General features: G+C 41.5%; 1 protein-coding gene across 1 annotated transcript in view; it reads left to right on the forward strand.

The window, feature by feature from the left end:
• FOXO1 (forkhead box O1) overlaps positions 1-20,637 on the forward strand; it is a 61,518-nt gene that overhangs the window by 29,859 nt on the left and 11,022 nt on the right. The window lies entirely within an intron of this gene.

A 20,637-nucleotide genomic window follows, 5' to 3' on the forward strand; every position in this document is an offset into this window, starting at 1 on the left:
AACTTCAATGTGTGGTGCTGTTAATGAAGCCTTTAGCTGTGACATCCAGAAAACTAATGCAACTTGGATTTTTGCCTCAGAATCCTGGTTTTTGGAAATAAACAAGTCCTCTCCCCCATGAATGTCACTGTGGTTTCCCAGCATGGTGGGAAGTTGCTGTAGAGTAGGTCTTCCCAGTTTGAGGAGGATCAGTTATGACTTGTGGGAGAAGCCTTAGCAGGTCGGCGTAGGTGAATTTGGGAGGAAGACTTGTGTAGTGCATGTGGCACATACTCTGCTCAGTCTCTTTTTGTAGCCTGGTTGTCCTGGATTGTCAGCTCTGTGGGTCACTGACTCAGTTACCCTCTGCTCCTGGCACAATGAGGCCCTTTCTGCTCAAGGTCTCCGGGTGCTACTGCAGTACAAATATTTAATGATAAAACATGCTTATCTCCCGCCAAAAATCTGGCAGCATCCTTATCAAGATATTATTAAATTGTCAGCCCAACCATATGTCGAGCGTTTTAGGCGAACAAATGTTCACACTGGCTCTCACGCGGTACGTGAAGGCTCTAGAGAGAGACAGGTGGCCGTGTTTACACCATCGAGTACTGCCCGGTTCCTTACAAACAGAAACTTGCATTAAGTGCCTCTTGCTTTATAGCAGATTCAAAATTTATGGACTTGATATGCTTGAGACCGTGTTAATTTGATTACACTTAAAAACGTCGAGTGTAGGTTGGTGGAACCTACATAGTTTGCATATTAAAGATGTCTCTGCGTTGACCATGGGGAAAAAACAGTATGGGAGAAGTAAATTTATCAGATCGTCCCCACAAGAAAAAAAAATGCTTGGCAACAAAACAATGGTTTAAAGTTTATCAGTACTGTTTCTCTCTGAGTAATTAACAGAAAAATGCCTTTACCAATAAATTTGACTGCTTCTAGTATTTGCCACTGATAAACACTCAGGAAAATCCTGGTGCTTTTTTAGGCACTTTTTCATCTTTTCATCCCCTTTCTCCAGATGACATCACTTATTATCACACCTTGGTTCCTGGAATACTTGAGCTTTAAGATCCACCAACTAGTTGTCAACCTTTTCATTTTGTCTTCAGATTGTCTCTTTTTTGGGAGTGAGAAGTAAGGATGTTGTTCTGTCACTGTACTAGCATTTTTTCCCAGACTTTTATTCTTGGAAGGTAGCCTGTTTGGCAAAAAATCAAAATAGTCTGATTTTTGTGTACATGCTTGGAATTTTATTTCAGAAATCTGCAGCAATACTGCACAGTCTTAGCTGTGGTTCATCAAAACTATACATAAATTCATTTCACTGCTGAATTTTCTTCCTCTCCTATGCTCTTGTTTTAAGAATAAGTTAATAAATTAGTCCCTTGTGAAAGCTGTCCACTAGGACAGCTATTTGTATTCCTTTCATTAAAAATTGTATTATGTTCTGGAGGATTGCTGCAGCTTTTGGAGTTTGATTCCCCTTCCTTTTCTCTTCCCCTGTCTTTTTGTTTCTGTAAGGACAGACTTTGTACCAAACTTCCATAATGATAAATGAGAGAAGAGAGGGATGATACTTCTTCTCTTGTGTCTTTATTTGTTGATGGCATTTGGATGCATCGGGAGGTAATGAGCTGAAAATGAATTAGATTTTATACTGAACATTTTCTTCAGTAAAAGAAATGCTTTTGGAATGCTTAATGCAAATTAATTTCAAGGAAACTGCTTAGCTGTCTTCATTGATGGATATTACTTTGTAATAATTGTGTTTGTTCTGCCTGTGTAATTTCTTCAGGAGAGAGAATTTCACAGGCCAATAGAACTTTAAAAGTATAGATATCAAGAAAATTAATACTTGCAATCTTTGATACAGTTTAAGGTGACCGTCCCTTACTCAAAGCACTAGTTGCTTTACCAATTACTTAATTTTCTCTTTGACCTGTGTGTTCCTTTCTCTGCAGTATTTTTTTTTTTGCCAGAATGAGAGCCTCTGACCATAAAGCTGCCCTGCAGCTCCAGAGTACCATGAGAACATTGTCACCCAACACCATCCTTGCAGGTTGAAACTGGAAGAGTTGGACACCACAGATGCTTTCAGAGTAGCCTTACAGCTGATGGATGTCCCTGGGGCACAAAGGGAGAGAGGAGAAGCTTGCTGCTGGTTGGAGCAGAGCTCCTCAGATGCATGCTCTGGGCATGTTAAGGGTGATTTAAACATACAGTAGCTGAAATGCAGCTTGCAGTGACTGCATCTGAACTTCATTTTCCAAAGCAGAGAATATCTCCTTAACCCATCTGTTCTTCAATCAATCCTGTTCTCTAGAGAGACCTTCATTATTTCTGTACTGTATTCTACAGGGAAATTCCACTGTCTCACCAAAATCTCCACTGCTCCAGAGCAGTGTATACCAAAGTTGTGCTGTGCCAGCTCTGTTTCAAGGGGTGGATAGAGTACATTGGAGAGCAGCAGTGACATGGTTTTGGAAAGCTCCAGCTGTGATGGGTCAGTGTCCAAGGTGGTTTGGGAACATGGGGCTGCTTGTAATCTTCCATTTAATAATTGAAAATATTTTATGCTTTTTGTAAAATACAGAGAGTGCAATTCCTTTGGAATTGCTGTGGACCAGGTTGTCAAAAGAGTGGAAAGGCAGTGTGGATCAAAGTGATGTTTAAGATGGGGGAAATGGCCATCCCTCCTGGCAGTGTAGGGTTTCCAGGCTGTGTAAGATGACCAGCAGTGGAGACAGGCTAAGAAACGCTACAGAGTTAAAGGGTAGTGGTGGCAGGAAGGTGCCTCTGGGAGATTGTCTAGTTCAGGCCCTTGCCCACAGCTGGATCTGCTAAGGCTGTGCTCAGGACCAGATCCAGCTGGATTCTGAATATCTCCAAGGGTGGAGGCTCCACAGCCTGTCTGAGCAACTTTTGCCACTGCTTGACCACCATCACAGTAAAGGTGTTTCTCTTCTTACAACATAGAAATGGTGATCCCTTAGGGAAAAGTGGAGATATTGCTGGAGACCTGGTGAGGTGCTGTTATGAAAGGAGACAACTGCTTTCTATTTTGCTAAAGGATATGAAGCACACTTCAAACAAATTGGAGATCACTCTTGAGAAGTAAGAAGCTGCTTTGTGTTTGAACTTTGCCTCAGACCATGAGAAAAGCACCATGCTTGTATCCACTCACAGTGTGGTTGCAGAGTTAACACCCATATCCCTAACTGGGCCATGCCGCATCCTTCGTAACCACCTCCTCCACCCTCCCCTGTCACACCTGATCTGAATGGCTCATATTCACTTTCAGGGCCTCATTAAACTTACTGTTGTTTTCCCTTCCACTTCACTCCTGTGATGTTAACACCAGCCTCTAGTGTGCTTGCAGTATCTGTTTCCATTGCCTACTTGATGCACCTGTACAAAACCCATTCCAGTGATCTCCTGTTGGAGAGAAACCTTCTACAAAACTGCTTCATTTTTCTCATTCAAAAGCCTATTTCAGCTCTTTGTAGTGTTTTAAAGACCTTGGTGACAGGCTAGGCTGCTTATGTGCTCAAGCTGCTCCCTTGGAGATGGGTTTTCCCTTATTGGTTCTGTGTTATACTTCTCCCATATCACTGGTTGTCTGTTCCTGTATTCTGCTATGTCAGATTGTAGCAGCCTGACTGAGAGGCTGCTGCTTTTCCTCCTCTGCAGAAGGCTTGCTAGAATGGGATGCAATCTCTGGGTTGACAGGATAATCCACAACACAATAAAATTATGGTGGATCTGATTTGTTCTGCAGGTGAACTTGGATTTACAGGTTCCTTGTACAGGGAGCCCCGTGGTCCAAAGGGTTCAGTCAGGTTTAAGTACTTAAGTGAAAACATATAAAATGAGACAAAAGAAAAATCTTAAGTAGTCTTGTAAGCTGAGCTTTGTTAGGTGAAGAGGTCTGAACTCTTAAATAGCCTGGGCTTGGTTTGTGTGTGGGGGTAACAGTTGTGGGGTGATATGTTTTGTTTTTTTTTTTTTTTGCAAAGCTGCTCTGCATCAGTTTAGGCAGGGTTATGAAGAAAGATCAGCCAGATAAAGCCCACAGAAAATAAACTGGAACAAGTTTGGTTACTGAGAATTTTGGCATAACTCCCCATGTTTCTACTCCAGAGTACTCCATCCCTGGTTTTTGGGCAGTACACTGCCCAAATCATCCTTGTGCTTGTGGTGGCAAGAAGCTGCTGGTGGCTGGGTTGGAGGCAGGGAGAAGTGATGTAGTTGCTGGTGGGTTGGTGTGGTCCTGTTGGCTTTGGTGACATGACCAGCCTAATCTGGGCACCGCTGGTGTTACCCTTGTCCTGTTTGTGGTTGTGTTTGTAATACAAAGCAGCCACCAGTGGGCAAGATTTGGTGGCTGTAAGTCCAGTGACTGCTGTTATAAAGTTTCTAGAACATGGTTTTTCCCCCTTTTGAGATGTTGTATAGGTAACATCACTACATAGAAAAAAGTGAGAGCTCTTGATGCATTAATACAGAAAATTACTTTTCATTCTTATAATGTGACATCTGTCTGTGGCCTAAAGCAGAAGCATGTTCTTGCCACGATTGAGATAGTACAGAAGTAAATGACACTGAAGTTAAATGAATCCATTTAAAAATAAGATTGTCTTTATAATTGGATGCAGAAAGTTGTCTCATCACAGCTGTGCTTGATTTTTACTAGCAGTAAATCAAATTTTGGGATACGTTAGCAGTCATAGGGACACAGCAAGAGTTAAATGCTGGCTTTGAATATCTGAGCCCTTTTTTAAGGGGGTGCTTTCCAAAATGGAATAACTGAACTGACGATTAGTAGTGTTTTATAACTGAGATTACTGTTACACTGATGGCTCTGAAATTCTAGTTTTAATATACTTAGTATTTTTAAAAAGCTGGAATTTCTGAGAAATGTGCTTGTTCTTATTCTTTTTTATTCTTATTGCAATGCCTAGATGCCCCGTGATTTGGCCTACTCAAATATATATATTGGATGAGCATTAATTCAGGCCCTCTTGTGTGTGTGTGTTTTTTTAAGATACATTTGCACTGTGGCTTAAAGAAGTCTTAAATGTGTTGAAGCAACAAAAATGGTGCATGACTGTCCAACACAAGTAAACGTATTTGGTTGAAGTAAGATGAATATGATGGAGAGCCAGTTAAATGCTGGAAAGTGGTTGAATTTCTAAAGTCATCAGCTTGATGACTTACTTTCTGAATCCCAAAAAACAAACAAGTTTTGGTGTAATTACCAAATTTGTGTAATTGTAATTGGAACTAATCATATGTTGAGAATTGTGTATACTCCACATGCCTGCTCTGGTATCAAAGCTTTGATTTTTCTGGAAAGCTCAAGATTGTAATTTAGAAGTCTATGCTATGTCAAAGAATTAACAAACTTCAGTTTGTTAATTGTTAAAACCAAAAATATATATGTGTACTGCATCTGCTGGTGTTACGAGGTTTTGAGTTTGTTTTTTATTCTCCTTATCATATTCCTTTGGACTATTGTGTACCACTGAGCTTTAAGTTGAAGCCCTGATTTTTATGCTTAAAGAAAGTTTTGTTAATTTCATATATAGAGAGAAATGTGGAAGGGAAGAAAGGAAGGACACTGTTTTCTTACATGCACCAGACTGTAATGCTCTCTGTTATCATGAAGTGTCATTATCCCATTCTTGTTTCACTTCTCCTTTCCCCATATCCATATTACATTTTAAAGCCTTTTATGCAAATCACTTCAAACCAGTTATTTAGTCATCTTAACGGAAAAGTTTGGTCTCAGATGGGTGCTGAATTTCAAAAAAATTATATTAGCTTTTTCTTTTCGGGCTAAAAATGTTAATGTGTGCCTGTCTCCTGCCAAACACCACTAGTTTTGCATAGCCTTTATGAACAGTAGTTATCTGTATGAAGTTCATCTTTGCTAAGGAAGACAAGCTGTGGTGAAAAGTTTATTGAAGGCCCTAGATTTCAGAGATCGGAAAAATATTGACTAAACGTGTCTTCCAAATAAGGATCTGTTTTCTTCCTCTTAGTGCAGAATATCCTGGGACTCCCTGTCAGATCAGTATGTATTGACCATAAAAACAACAAAAAAAATTCAGTAAACATGGATGTCTAGCTGAATAAGATTATCAAAACCAAAAAAGCAGTGTGGAAGCAGTGTGTCCCAAAGCCCAGGAATCTCTTAAAAAAGGTCACTACCATCCAGTGAACTTTGCTTTTGATTCCCCGTATAAAAGGCGAGGTGGAGCAATAGCGTGCAGGTTTCGAGTTTCCCCATCCCTGTTTATGGGAGCAGTCTCAGACATCTGTTTCTGCTGTGGTGTGGTCATGCTCCGGTGCCCCCCGCTGAAGCGTGACGCGTCTCTGTGCCTCCGCACACATGGGCTCCCCCGGTGCTCCGGGGAGGCTCAGGTCTGAGCTGTGCCTTGGCAGGCTCAGGGACCCGACCAGCGTGCCCGCATTCCAGCTGCAGGCAGAGATGTTCCTGGTCCTGCATGGTAGAGTGATCCCTCTCCTGCTGCGGCTCAGACCCCCACGGATGGTGGCCATGGATTTCGGGGCTGTCCCGATACTCCGGTCAAAGTCCCTTGGCAGTGGGGTGGCTGACCGTGTGATTTCTGGGTTATGCATCCAGGACGTTGGCCCTGGTTGCATTTCTCCAGCCTCGTATGTTTAGCTGAAGTTCACACTTCAGAGGCTTGTGGTTAGCAAGTGTCTTGTGTGTGGCAAGGGTGGGACCCTGGAGAGGGCCTGCAGTACCCTGCAAAGTGAACATCCAGTTTTTGTTTGAATTTAACTCTTATTTTTGGAACCATGGGTGACTTATTCTTGGAACCCCATTTTTCAGAAACCCATCTGCAAGCAACGTTGCCAGGATTTCTGGTACAAATATTTTGTCATTTGCTCTTGAGACAATCTGTTGTTTCAGTCCTGGATGAAGTTTTGTAATATGTTGCTTGAGATACCATGGAAAAATATCTAAGTGGTGGTGTAATCTTCTAGGTGAAAACACAAGGTTAAGAATTTTTTTCTTTTTTTAAGGAAAAAAAAGATTATTCAGGTTTATTAATTCATAAAGTATGTAAATTAAACAACAAAACAAAACACAACCCAAGAAATTAGCGCGTCCCAAAACACAACCCAAGAAATTAGTGAGTTAGAAGTGAGCCACCTTTACTTTTCTGAGACATATTTGGAGTTCTCACATTTGATGCTCATTTGGCTCCATCCCTTCTCACCTATTTGACATGCTCAGAGCATTCATTGTGCTTGGATGCCTGTTGTTTTCATTTGATTTTTTCCTCTAGAACAGAGCTCATTCCCTTCACTAATACCTCCCTTATCATGTGTACAAAATCCTGCTTTTGCTAGACAGTGAGGTAGCAGAAGAGTTGCTGAGAACTTCTAGAAGTTGGAGATTTGAAAACAAAGTTTGATCTTTACTTCTGAATGGCAGTTCTTTATCAGGTTTGTGTGATGCTGCGCAAATCTCTTCATGCATGCAGAGGTAGATGGCTTTGGTGTGCTGTGTCAATAACAAATGGCAGTAAGCTAGCAATATGTTTCTCTGGGTACCCATTCAGAATTATAAAATGGTTTGGGTTGGAAGGGACCATAAACATCATCTAGTTCCAAAGCCCCTGCTGTGGTCAGGAACACGTTCCACAAGACCAAGTTGCTCAGATCCCCATCCATCCTGGCCTTGAGCACTGCCAGGAATGAGGCTTCTACAGCCTCTCTAAGCAACCTGTTGCAGTGCCATACCACCCTCACAGTAAAGAATTTCTTCCTAATACCTAATCTAAACCTACTTTTAGTCAATTTGAAGCTGTGCCCCTTTGTCCTGTCACTACACAGGCTTGTAAATAATCTCTCCCCATCTTTCTTGTAGGCTCCCATGAATACTGAGTCTTACAGTCAAGTGTTTGCTGTTAGTGTTTGCCCTTTCTGGAGTGGCCAGCACTGTGATCTCCCCTTGGGTGATGGTATGGGGGCACAGGAGGATGTTGTAGGCTGGTTGTTCTTTCTACCACCACGAGTAACTACATAAAGGGGTAACTGCTGTAATTCTGTTTACTGGAATTACTTTTTTACTTTTCAGTCTTTGGTGAATCTCATGAACCCTGCTGACAGAGAGATCTGAAAACTGAAAGCAGTTCCAAGATGCTGTGGAAGAAAACTCTAATTGAGTTAGGCCAGCTTTGTGCATCTGGGAAATCTGTTGCAGATGAGGCTTCTAACTCATCTAACTGTAAAGAGAGAATGATCTCCTCCCACTCCAAAACTGGAGCATGAGTCGTGTGATTACCAGGTTTATTTTGGCAAAATAAGCATTGTAGGTGGTGGCTGATGCTGAAGGTGTGCTAAGAAAAGCACTTTTCTGTGATGAGCAACTTTGAGTTTGAGAAGGCTTTGCATAACAAAAAAAGTTCACATAGAGACCTTATGAATACTGCTCCTTTTGCCACTTGCCCCTCTTCCCGTTGCTCTAGCTGTGCCTAGGAGCAGGCAAGTGGTGCTCCTTGCTCAGTGACTGGCAAGAAATTCATTCTCCTAGTGCTTTGCTTCCTCTTGTTTTGCTCTCTGGATACCTTGCTCCTGGCGAGCTTTCAAATGCTTGTGGCTCCTTTGTGCAGGAGAGGTGGGCAGGTCTGACCGCACGTAGCTGGGCTGGTGTACTTAACTTTCACTTGTCTTCTCCCTGCAAAATAAATAAATAATTGACGAGTGAACGGGAAAAGCGTGGGAGGAAAAATGTCAGGAAATTCAAAGGTGAAGCTATTTCCTCCCTCAGTAATATTTTTCTTCTACGTGTTGTTTCTTCTCTTCAAACAATGGGGTGAGTTAAGAATGGATTCAAACTATCAGCCTTGCCATTGTTTATTTAAAGCCTTTCATGTGTGTGACGGACCTCAGGAAAAGCCCACACTTCCACTGCGAGCCCTCTGGGCAGCCTCTCTGTAGTACAGTGCCAATACAACAGGGCTCCAGAGTTCTTTGGGTTCTCAGGTGCCAGTGAGTTAAAATAAATGGTGGAACATACAATGTGTGTGATTTAAAGGTGTTGACTGTGAAGTCGGATAGCTCTGACAAAGCCTAATTTTTTTTAAAAAAGCAATTATATAGCCCACACACTCAGAACAAGGATTTCAGATGTTAACTAGTTAAGCATAAGGTGTTTGTGAACTTTTTGTGTGTGTTCGTGTGTGTGTGTGCACACTTCCATTTGGGAGAAGGGGTGTTTTGCTGAAACAGGTGAAAGTCAGTTCTGTAGTATAAAACAGGAAGCAGATGGGTACTAATTAAAGCCCTGTTGATAAAAGTGTGACTGAGCTTTTGAAGCAGCTGCTTTCCTTATTTTATATATAGCCGGTGTGTGCTTCATATGAGAGCCAGGCTCCCCACACTTCATTGTTTTTGCGAAGCCGCAGGAAATGCGTGTGCATGTGCGTGCGTGCTGCCATGGCTGAGGGATGGCGCTTGCTGTTTGCTTCCTTCTCTGCCCGAAAGAAAAATGGGGTTTTCCGAACCTCGACCAAAGGTGCCATGCACCTCTGTCTCCCTCCTCGTCTCCTTCCAGCTTTCCAGCCTCAAGCAGGCACTAGGCTGGCGGGAATGCCTGCTGTAGATAAGGGAGGGCAGCTTACTTTGTCTCACAGGTTTTTGTGTCTCGACTCACCATGGTGAGCTGCAGCTGGGAGGGAAACCAAAACACCAGTGAGGGTGTCAGCCTCCTCTGTGTGTGTGACTTCCCATTGTCATTATGGTCTTTAATCTTCACAGGTACTCTTTATATTGCTTTTACTGCCTTTTCTCTTACCTTGGGGCTTGTAGAATGGATAGTAAGCTAATCTTCAGGAAAAAAAAGAAAGGAAACAAGAAGATTGAAACATGATGTAGACAAAGGAAAAATTGCACCAAAGCAGAGAAGATCTTCGTATGGAAGAGCTATCATAGGCAGGGGACCTTAATGATCCTGTAGTTCCAGCCACCCCTGCCATCAGCAGGAATGCTTCTCACTAGATCAGGTTGCCCAGGGCACCATTCAATCTGAAGAATTTCTTCCTAACAGCTAATCTAAATGTCTCCTCTTAGTTTAAAACTGTTCCACTATCTGCTTGAGTGAAATGTCACTCTCCATCTTTTTATAAAAGCTCCCTTTAAGTACTGAAAGGCTTCAATGAGGCCTCCCTGGAGCCTTTTCTAACTAGCAGTGTTAATTTTAGTACTTTAATGCCATCAATAGAAAAATGTGTGTCAAACATAGAGAAATGTTAAGTTTCTGTTGACTTGAGTTGGGTAAGTTTGGTTTGTATATTGAGTCATTGAAACCTGTTCACTGGTAGCTTTTGGTGTGGGGAAATTTCTTCTTTCACTGAGGAAAGTGCCAGTGTTCAGTCTTCATGTTAGGGATGTCATCATTCCAGTAGGAACAAGCTAAATTTGGTGTGGGCAGGAGGAGAAAGAGGAGGAAAATTTTGGTCAGTGATGAGATTGAGACCAACAGCATGCAGATTCAGGGAGTGGCCTGTGAGGTGTGGAGCAGTATCTTCTGTATGGGGAAATTGTCCTTGAATTGGCTGAGTTTCTTAGTGCTTGGGAATTGGGATTGTGTTGGGCTGGAGCTCTCATGGGCTACTCCCTGGTCGTCTGTTGGAAGCTGCAGCTTTCCTATTTTCAAGCGACTGCTGAGGTTGCAAGTTCCTCATTTCACCTGAAGCAGAAACAGCTGAATTTGAGAGGCAGACCCCCTACCAGAGGCAGGTGCTCCTACCACCCTGTAAGCCTATGACTGCCTCAGAGGAGATGGATGACCCAGAGTGCTCAGGGAAGCATTTCCAGGTTTGGCAGCCAATACTTCTTCGCCCCAAGAGTGGCTGGTATCTGCTGTGGCTTGTCAAGCAGCTGTGATGAAACTGCTGCTGTACAATACAAGCCATGGTCTTTAAAGCCCTGGTCTTCTCTGTTGACAGTGCTAGTGGGGACTATTTTCATTACGTCTTTTCACTTGCTTGGGAAGACAGCCACAAATGGGTAGATCTTCTTGACCTGTGACCTGTTCTTGTTTGGTCCCTCAGTGTGAAGAGCTGATAGGTTTTTTATAGAAGTAATTTCAAAAGCCTTTTGCCCCTCATAGCAGGAGTGAGAGGAGGCATCTGTCTCTTCCCCTGTGCCTTGCTGACATTGCTGATGGATGAACTGTGCACTTCTTTGCTACTGCATCTCTCCCTGACTGCTCTGTCAGATGAAAGGAAAGCTGACTGGTCCCATAGTGCAGTGAAGAATGGCAGTGTCACCTTCTGCATTGGACAGTGTGTCCCTCAGAAGATTTTTGTACTCTGAAGTCATCTGGGTTGTCTGCATTTCTGGTTATGGACTCAGTGAGTTGTGCTGCATCAGTACAACCAGAACCATTTGCTGGAGTTTACCAGGTGCCAGAACTTGGACTGGGAGAGCTTTTCTTCAGGCACAGACTGCAGAGTTATGAATCCTCCTCTTAAATGTTTTGGTTTTTACAACCCCTCAGTGTTTGTCAAGAAGCTGTTGCTGTTTGAGTGTACTTTGACATCGTACTTGAGTTAATCTTCTTTGGTCTTATCCTTTAAGTCAGCCTTTTGACGAAGCCTGGGGGCCAGGTTTAATCTTGGATGGTTCTTGCTCTTTTTTCTAGAGTCAGCAACTTAAAATTGTCTGTTTTCTTCCTGTGGTGCACGTGTGTTTAAGCCAGGATTACAGGAAAGCCCAGTGCAAACAGACAGAGAACATTTGACTGCCACTACCTCCCCTGGCTGCCTTCTGAGGGATTTTAGAAGTATTTTGGAGCCACTATGAGTATGTGGGCTACAAGCTGAGAGCAGCTACAATAGAAAGGATGTGAGTTTGTCAATAGACTTTGATAAAAAAAATTAGAAATCCGCATGGTTAGGGCTATTTGAGTTGTGGGCAGCCTCTGTGGCAGTGCAGAGGAATCAAGCAAGCTGATGCAAAAGTTGTGGTGTGCCTTTAGCTGTGCCAGGAAGCAAGTGCCTTGTCACTGCTGCTCTCTGGCAAGTCCTTTCTTAAGGTAAAAAGGCCTTTAAATCTGCTTTTAACGCGTTTGTGTGGTGTTTGTTAGCCAACTACACTGCACAGAAATCACTGCAGCCAGGGGATTTGTACAAATCACAGACTTCTCTTCAGTTCTCCTTAGGGATGAATATGTATCTTAATATTTTGGTTGATAATGTTTTTTGTTGAATGTTTTAATGTTTAAAAACTTTACACAAAAATGGAAATAGGTGAGAATTAGAAAAAAACACCAGTCTTTCAAGTTTAAAATATGACTTATTTTTGTAAAAGAGCTGTGGAACACGGAGATTTGCACTTTTTCTTGTCAAAATCAGCTACTCTCCTTGGAAAATCAGTCAAATACGTTGAATATATACACATGTGTGTGTGTGGGATAGCTGCTGTCGTTACGAAAACTTTGAGCAAGATAATGCTGCACTTCCTTATCAGATGCCCCAGAAATGCTTGGCATTGAAGGAAGTAGACAGCAGTGGATGAGTGAATGTGGGGTCCTTGAATAATTGACAGAGGAGGAAAAAGGGGGATTAAGCCCATGGCTTCTTTGCCAGTTGCCATTATTTGAGGATTGTGTTTTAAAGTGGTAGGTCCTAAATTTCTCTGATACTTTGAGAATTTTGTTAAAAAGAGTGTTTAAGACATACTAAACTTACTTAAAATTGCAGTTAGTATGTCGATATCTTCAGGGTACTAGGTCCAGATCCTTCACTCATTGCTCCAAAACTGAGTTTTGAAGTATTTCATACAAAGCCAGTCTTGGAAGAAATGTTCTTCTTTTCTTGATCTCCCTCTCCTTCTGAGGTAAATGCCAAATTCTTAAGACTTAGCTAACAGAGGAGAGATGGAAATCCCTCTCCATGATAACTAAATGCTTGAAATACAATGTTCAACTTAAACCTATAGAGAAAAAATCCTTGGGAAGTTTTTGATACGTAGTTCTGTTTTTTCTACTTTGTCACAGACTGTTTTGCGCGAACTGTGTGGTGTTTGGAATGCTGCCTCTCTTTTTTCTAACCCATAGGGCATTTTCTAGGGGTCACGATGGCTTTAGTAATCACATCCACCGCAGGCCGTGCTCCTGCTGAGCAGCAGTGATGGCACGTAGTTCAAAGTCTCTTTCCTAACTCTCTGCCGTGGTGTCAGGGTGAATGTAGGCAAACAGTGCCTTGCTGGGGCTCTGCCTCGTCCAACTGTGTCACCTGCAATGCCTGCGTGCATGTGAGCTGACTTCAGAGGAGCTTTGTTGGCTTTCCTATGATTTCAAAACCAGCCTTCAGCAAATATGTTTACTTTATCTTCTGCCCCTCTGATTTTTCTTCTTTTTTTTTTTTTTTTGACGTCCTATTTCTTGCTCCTTTTTGTGTTTTGTTCGGAGCGTGCTTGTGAGCCTGTGTTTTACGGGTTGCAAAACTGTAAAATTGTGAATTATTTTGCTGTTGTAAGCCAGCAGTGGACAGGAAGAAAGTGGAAAATACTGAATAGGCAGCATATTGCTGCGTAGGCATTTAATGTTGTTGCAGTGTGATATAAGTTAAAATATTGCTTATTTCCTCTTTGCTGTTCAAAACAACCTGGAGCATGTTATGACCGGGATCTAAACAATAACTGAAAAAGTAAAAACAAATGTTTTAACAGAGAAAGGCATGGCCTGCCAAATACTCTGCGTAATTTATGATTACATGAATAATTAACAAACAAAATACTTGAAAACACCTGACTTTCTGGGGGAAGACCTTAATTTATTTTTAAAACCAAATGAAAATGTGCAAAAATTCCCTGCAATATCTTCAAAACTGAAAAGAATCCAAAAATTAAGCACAAGCAGCAAGGGCTTCAGTGTTTCCTGCAGTGGCCAGCAGTTTAACAGATCTGTGGATATAAACCCAAATATGTATCAATGACAAATTATTATAACATTTAATAAACAAAGTTGGCTGGCTAATATCAGAAAACAGGCTTCAGTAAACATGCTTTCTTTTTTTCTTGTTTCATCCTTGTTTTTAAAGAGGGCTTTTTGTGACCCACAGAATAAATAACTTCCTGTGTCCTGATAGCTATTACAAATGACAGCTCCTACTGCTGACATTCCTGCTATTTTTAATCAGATGTAAGTTAATGTTCTGTAAATTTTATTTATTTATTTATTTGAAATAAGTGTCCCATTCTGGCCAACTCAGTTAAAGAGTTTGCACATCTTTGGAACTACACAGGGGGCTGTGTTGCTTCTCTGTTTGCAAGAGGCAGAACTAAACTGCAGTACTTGAAAGAAGCAAAAACTGTCAGGAGACAAACACTGAGCAAGTCCCTCTAGAATAACTTAAAACTTATTTCTTTCACCCCTTTGAATTGATTTATGGTTCTTTAGCTCCCAGTGTCAGCTATGCTTTTGCCTTAATATGCTTTAATGCATATCTGAGGAAAGCTGGAGAGAAGCTCCACTGCTTTCTTCATCTTTGGGCAAAAGGATGGGAGGCCCCTGGCAGGTTTTGTGGTTGGGAATCTGACTGTTGCAGTCCTTAAATGTGAATATCGAGGCTGGCAGGCTGGGGCTGCCCAGTTACACTGGGCTTCTTTTTGAAGGGGATTGGGGTGGTGATGGTGAAGCTTGCACCACGTGAACACTGTGACCTTCAGGAGGAGGAAGCCTAATCTGGAAGTTGATAAGAGATTTTTGGGTTTGAGGGATTACCATAGAGGAGGGGAGGCTTTTCAAAAACAGTGTTTTCTTTTCTGAACTGATAAGAGTGATAACAATGTCCTCCCTGGGACACCTCCTGTTCCATCTGGTAAAAGGCACCTTGTGCCAGAGCTCCCTCTCTCCAGGGAAATGGGAGACTGAATGAGGTCTGATCTCTGAGCAGCTGTGGTAACGTTTCCTTGTGTATTTCAAATGGAAAGGTTTCCTTGTGTATATCAAATGGAAAGAAATAGCAGTGAGGGGTAATTTATTAGACCTAGTTGGTAGGAGAAATCTAGCACCCGAAATGTCTAACAAAGATTGTTTTTGTAAGTGTCCCACTCTAGAAGCTGTCTTATTTTGTGTCCAGTGAGGTCCTGCACCTCTAGCAGCAGGTGTGTACGTAAAAGATCTCAAGCCACAATGGTGTTGCTAATCTTCCTTTTCATTGACCTCATTGTAATAGTTTACTGCTTAAAAAAAAGACGTTTGGGTATAGTAATGAGTGCTGGTGCATCAGAGCTCTTGGGCTTTACTCTGTTAATTCCATTCTTGTTATTAGAAACATGGCTTTTTCTTGTCCTTTTTACTTTTCTTGTTTGTGAAGGAGGAAAGCAAATAAATACAGAGCTGATGATTTAAGTCGCTGTTGCCAGATGACATTCTATGGGAATGTGGACTTGCCAGTATGTAGATTGTAAATAGTTCTTTGATTTAATAAAGGTCTCTTAAGTACAGAGCACAGCCTACAGTACTGAGGGATTAGGAATGCTTCCAAAATGGGTGTGAGGGAAGAAATTGGCCTTTAGAGCCAATTTCCTCTGAGTGCCCATCTTGTTCTGAGAAATACTGCTCTGCCTCCCATAGCCCACTGAAAATTTTGAGCCTCTCTGGGGGTAACTGTTCAGAATTGGTGCTACATGTTTTGCAAGATTGGATGACTCTGGCTTTATAATACTGAGCAGATGTCCTAAAACCCAGTGATGAGTGCCTGTGATTCTTGAACTGTGGCCTGAAGAACATCACAGAAAGCAGCATGTGAGAGGAAGACTCTGGCATGAACGGTGCAGCCACCCAACAGGAGTCCTCCGAGTCCCAAGGAAATCACTGAAATCACTGTGAAGTATCAACCTCACCTTTTGAAAGAGGGTGTCTGCAAGTGCCCCGACAGTGGGCAGGGGCAATGCATGCTGGATTATAGCCAAAGGCTGTCCTGAAATTTGGATGAGGGTTTTTTGCTGGCTTTGGGATAGTAAATTGTGCTACATAAAATGTGCTAGGCTGTGGAGCAAACTTGAATTGGAAAGAGTTTTTCCTGAAGAGAGTGTGCTGGTGGTCTGACCTGCTTCTGTGGTGGGGGAAAATAAGTACCAAGGCAAACTGTGTTCTAAGAAGGTGGGGAGAAACATAATACCTGGTTTATGTGGTGTCTCTTTGGGATGTACAAAGAGAAGTATTGAAAATATATAATTGCTCTTGTGAAATTGGGGTATAAGAAAACAAAGAGAAATGAACAAATATTGACTGTATAAAGGAATATCCTTTACATATTTGCAGATATGCAGGAGTTTAGAGAGAACTTAAATATGATCCTAATTAAGCTATTTTAATAAAAATGTAAGAAATCGATTATTTTCTGCCACTGCTTTGTTAACAGGGAAATTATATTTTATTTTCTTTCTATGTATAAGATAAAGGATAAATTGGCTAGAGGAAATATAAATAGTAAAACAGTGACTATGTACTGCACTGCATTCAGATGCAAAAGAAACTAAGAGAAGGAGAAATGTCACTTTCTTCTTTCCTCAGTTTCTCTTGTTTACTACATCAACATCACATGTTTACAACACTAGGTGAAATTCATGGTGTGGTTGTTATTTTTACACTGACACTATCCCCTTACAATTATGAAAGAAACCTTCAGCATCTTAACCATTAGATGCACTAAATAGTTTCTAAAGATGACCTAAGCCAAACAAAAAATTCTGCTTAACTATGTTTTAATTTTCTTTTAGTACTTTGGGGGACTGTATAAAATTTTGCTAGTATATCCTTGCACTTGTTATAATCAAAATAAAGATCAAATGCATAGTGAGATATAGCCTAAGATATCGTTCAGCCCGTAAATAAAAGGTTTTGCCCTTCTTTTCACAAGCCTTGCAGCTTCCTCAAGCTAAGGATTTCCTGTGGGGCACAGCTAACCCTGCTGCAGAGGAAGCTTGCTGCTTTCATTGACTCTTTGTTTCTGAAAAACTGATATTCAGTGACATCCATGACCACAGAATGTGAGTCCTGTAGTCCTTTGCTTGCTAAATGAAAAAAACTGCCTTTGCTATGCTAATACAGGTGTAGTAAGGAGATATATTTAATTTTTTGTATTCTACACAAAGGCTCAGTCAAAACTTTTTATACTGTTGGATCTGCACATCTCCTTTGGTGTGTTGCTTCTCAAGGTAGGAAATATGGACAGCCCTTGAGCTTCTCCAGGCATGGCTTGCCCACAGGCAACACAGTGGATGGGGCAAGTGTCATGAACTTAGCCTGTGTCCCACTACATCCTGCTTTGCTTTACCTGCCTCAGTTTTAACTCACTTTCAACTGTTTGCTTGTAAATCCATCAGGTCTTGACAACCATTCCAACCTTTTAGGTTATCCATGGTTTTGTGGAAGCAAATAGCCTTAATTCATGAAAATGAAGATCTGTGGCTCCCTAGCCAAGTATCCAGCTGAAACCAAACATACAGGTCTAGTTTTGCTTGTGCCTTTACCTAGACAAATGGCAGAGATCTGCTTTAATAATGCAGGGATTTTAATCTGTAAAATTTACGTGGCTTCTCAGGCAGGGATTTTTACAGTTGTTTCACTTGACCTGTTAAAGCTATCTGGGGTTTTTGATTGTGCTTTTTTTCTTGGAAGTTCTCTGTGTACTCTCAAAGGCCAATGCAAAAAATCAGCCCTATTTTCTACTACAGCATGTTTTCACGTCTGTAATTTGCATTTAAGACTGTGGCCTACTTCTGACCTTATTGCTTCTAATTGGTAAGAACATATTTCCAGTGTTCCTTTTAAGATGATCTGCTAGTCTAATTAGCATTGATATATTTAGCATGTATACACTTTTGTACCTCTTCATTAGAGCTAACAAATGTCAATAAAAGGCAGCTTAGTTTTAGAAGGAAAAAGAGCTGGGGGGAAAGATTTCTATAAACAGTGCTGTAGTCTTTGTGATGAATTGGGTGTAACAGTGGAGAGTGGCAGAGGTGAAGCAGGCTGTCTGTTAAACAGGAAACGAGTGATTAACATTTTTTGTCCTACTGATCATAATTATTCCCACTGGCTGAAAAAAAAAATAAACACCGCTTAGTCTCTCTTTACTATAGCTGGATAATAAAATTTTGAGCTATTAGTCATTCTGGCATTATATGGATGAACTGCTACTTTATTACTTAATTTTTTTTCTTCAGTTTAGTGAACTTTGCCTATAATTGTGATTCCTGTTTTCCTTGCAATAACCTGCTTTTACTCTGCATTTGGGCGCAGCTTTTCCTCAGACCGTTATGGCTGTGTGGTGCCTGTGTCCCTGCAGAGTTGCATTCCTGGTCACTGCATTAGAGCCCACAGTGAATTATTGTAAAAGGACTGCGTGCCTGCCACGAATCACAGCAGCCTTCCGACTACAGATAATTCCAATGCTTTTAACCCCTTTGCTGGGCTCACCTTAGCTGTGGTGCACGGTGCTCACCTTGACTGCGCTGTCATGCATTCGGTTTGGTGTCGGCATAATGCAGGTGTTCCCTCACCTTTCCTGAAGAGAAGATGCAGGCTTTTCTACGTGCAATGGCAATATTTTGTGGGACTGGTTTGAAAGACTGATTATTTCCCCTGACCTCTGATGTTTTATTAATTGAGTCCTTTACCAGCTTTTCTGTGATAGCGCCTGGTCTCTCAGGTTATTCACAAGTCCTCCTGCTTTGCTGGTTTTGTGTTACTGACGTAATTGCACAGGCTGCTTGTGAAGGCCAGAGGTCTGAGAGTGCTTAAGGAGAGCAAAGAAGAAGCCCTAATTTGAAGGGTATTCTGACTTTGAAACATTCCTCTTCAGTGAGGTCTCCTTGTTCGCCTCCTGTGTCACTGGTGAACTCGCTTCATCATGAGCTGTATATATCCATATATATGTTTCATATTTGTGGAAAACAGAAATGTTTATTTACAAATATGGAGCCCTTGTATTTGTCAAACACTTGTTTTCCATCTGTTGGAATAGAAAGCTTGTAGCATCAGTTTTGTAAAGGCACTATTAGAATTTGTCTGGATCACCAAAAATAGTTACCCCTGCTATCTTTGCATTTTTTTATCTGATACTTATTTTTCTGCACTTCACAACTTTTAATGCTGTGATAAATGAAGTTGATAAATGAAGCCATCATTTATCCTGATAGCTATTTGCATTTTTTAATGACACTAGTGCTGCCTTCTTATTGTTGCCCTTCTTTTACCTTTGAAAATGGATAGATTTTAGACAAACCCGTTGGTTGTCTTGGTTCCCCAGATGATTTTACCAGAGGGATGAAGGTGCATTAAACTAAGTTAATTTAAAAATCTCATTTTTTCATGTGCATTTTTTGTTCCTTTTTTTTTCCCTATCCAGTGTCATGTAGTTTCCTTGGCTTTGAAATCCTAGCAAATGTCTATATATTTGGTCTATATGTGTTGATGATATATCATGCCTGTATTGTGCTCACAGAAATAAATGTAGTTACAAAACACAGTATTGACACTGATGTTCGGTGATTGTTAACCTGGCTGTGGCTCCATCTCTCTCTTGGAGGTACAGAAAACATAAGAGTGGTTAAAAATTTTTGTTGGGGTCATCATGTGTGGAACAGTATCCAGGTTTGTGCTTGCCTTGTGTGCACACTTGATGTACTGTGAGCCTTGCTTGTGGATTTTACTTTCATTCTTCCTAAATGCCTGTGTAGGGAGAGCAGGTAGTGTTACCATCTCATTAGAAATGTCCAAACTGCCATTATGGTAAAGTGCTTTCAAGGAGTCTACCTAGGATGAGGAAGAGGATACAGGGTATAGCAACTGGGAGATACTCAAATACATGTCAACAGAGTTGCCTGCTCTGATGTGTATGCATGAACAGCCAAGTCTCATCACTGTCTGAAGCTGGGTATGCATTTTCTGTTCCTGCATGTTACCATCATCCAGAGAAGAACACTCCAGTGGTTGAGAAATCCCCTCCAGTCCGCAGTGGCAGCAGGATGCAACCTGGACGATGGCCAAGCACCTTCAGTGTTCAAAGTTTTTTAGTCTGACAGCTATGAGAAGGAATCACAGGATAGTATAAATATGTGAATGCAGAATGCAGAATGTGCAGGACTTAGATTAATGCCACTGACATATGGCCACAGGAAGTCCCTTTGTGTTTAGGAGACATGTATAGCAACCATATAGCAATAACACACACTCCTTCCTGTTCTTGTACATTCATTCATGGGAAAAGGGATGCATTGCTTAAATCTTACCACATGGAACACTGTCTCCATGTTTGGAGGTGGTGTTTCTTTGGTAGAGGTCTGGGAAAGACTCTCGCTGTGCCGCCACATGTAATGGAAAGCACAGAGAAACAATGCAAGGTCCCCCATGGAAGAGAGAAGTAGTTCTTCACTTTTTCCAGCTGATACTTCTTAACTGTTTAACAGTGCAGGAGAAAAAATGAAGTCAAACAAAAGCACCTCCCTGAGAACAAAGGACCCAAAAAAGCATGACCTGTTTGGGAGGAAATCCTGCCCTTCCACCTTCATGCAGCTGCAGGTGGCAAGTTTCCAGCATCTTCTAAATATGACTCTTTGGCCTGAGGCTAGGTGACATGCTTTCTGTCCATA

The sequence above is a fragment of the Passer montanus genome, unplaced genomic scaffold, assembly GCF_014805655.1.
Source record: "Passer montanus isolate IOZ18808 unplaced genomic scaffold, ASM1480565v1 scaffold36, whole genome shotgun sequence".
Lineage (NCBI taxonomy): Eukaryota > Metazoa > Chordata > Aves > Passeriformes > Passeridae > Passer > Passer montanus.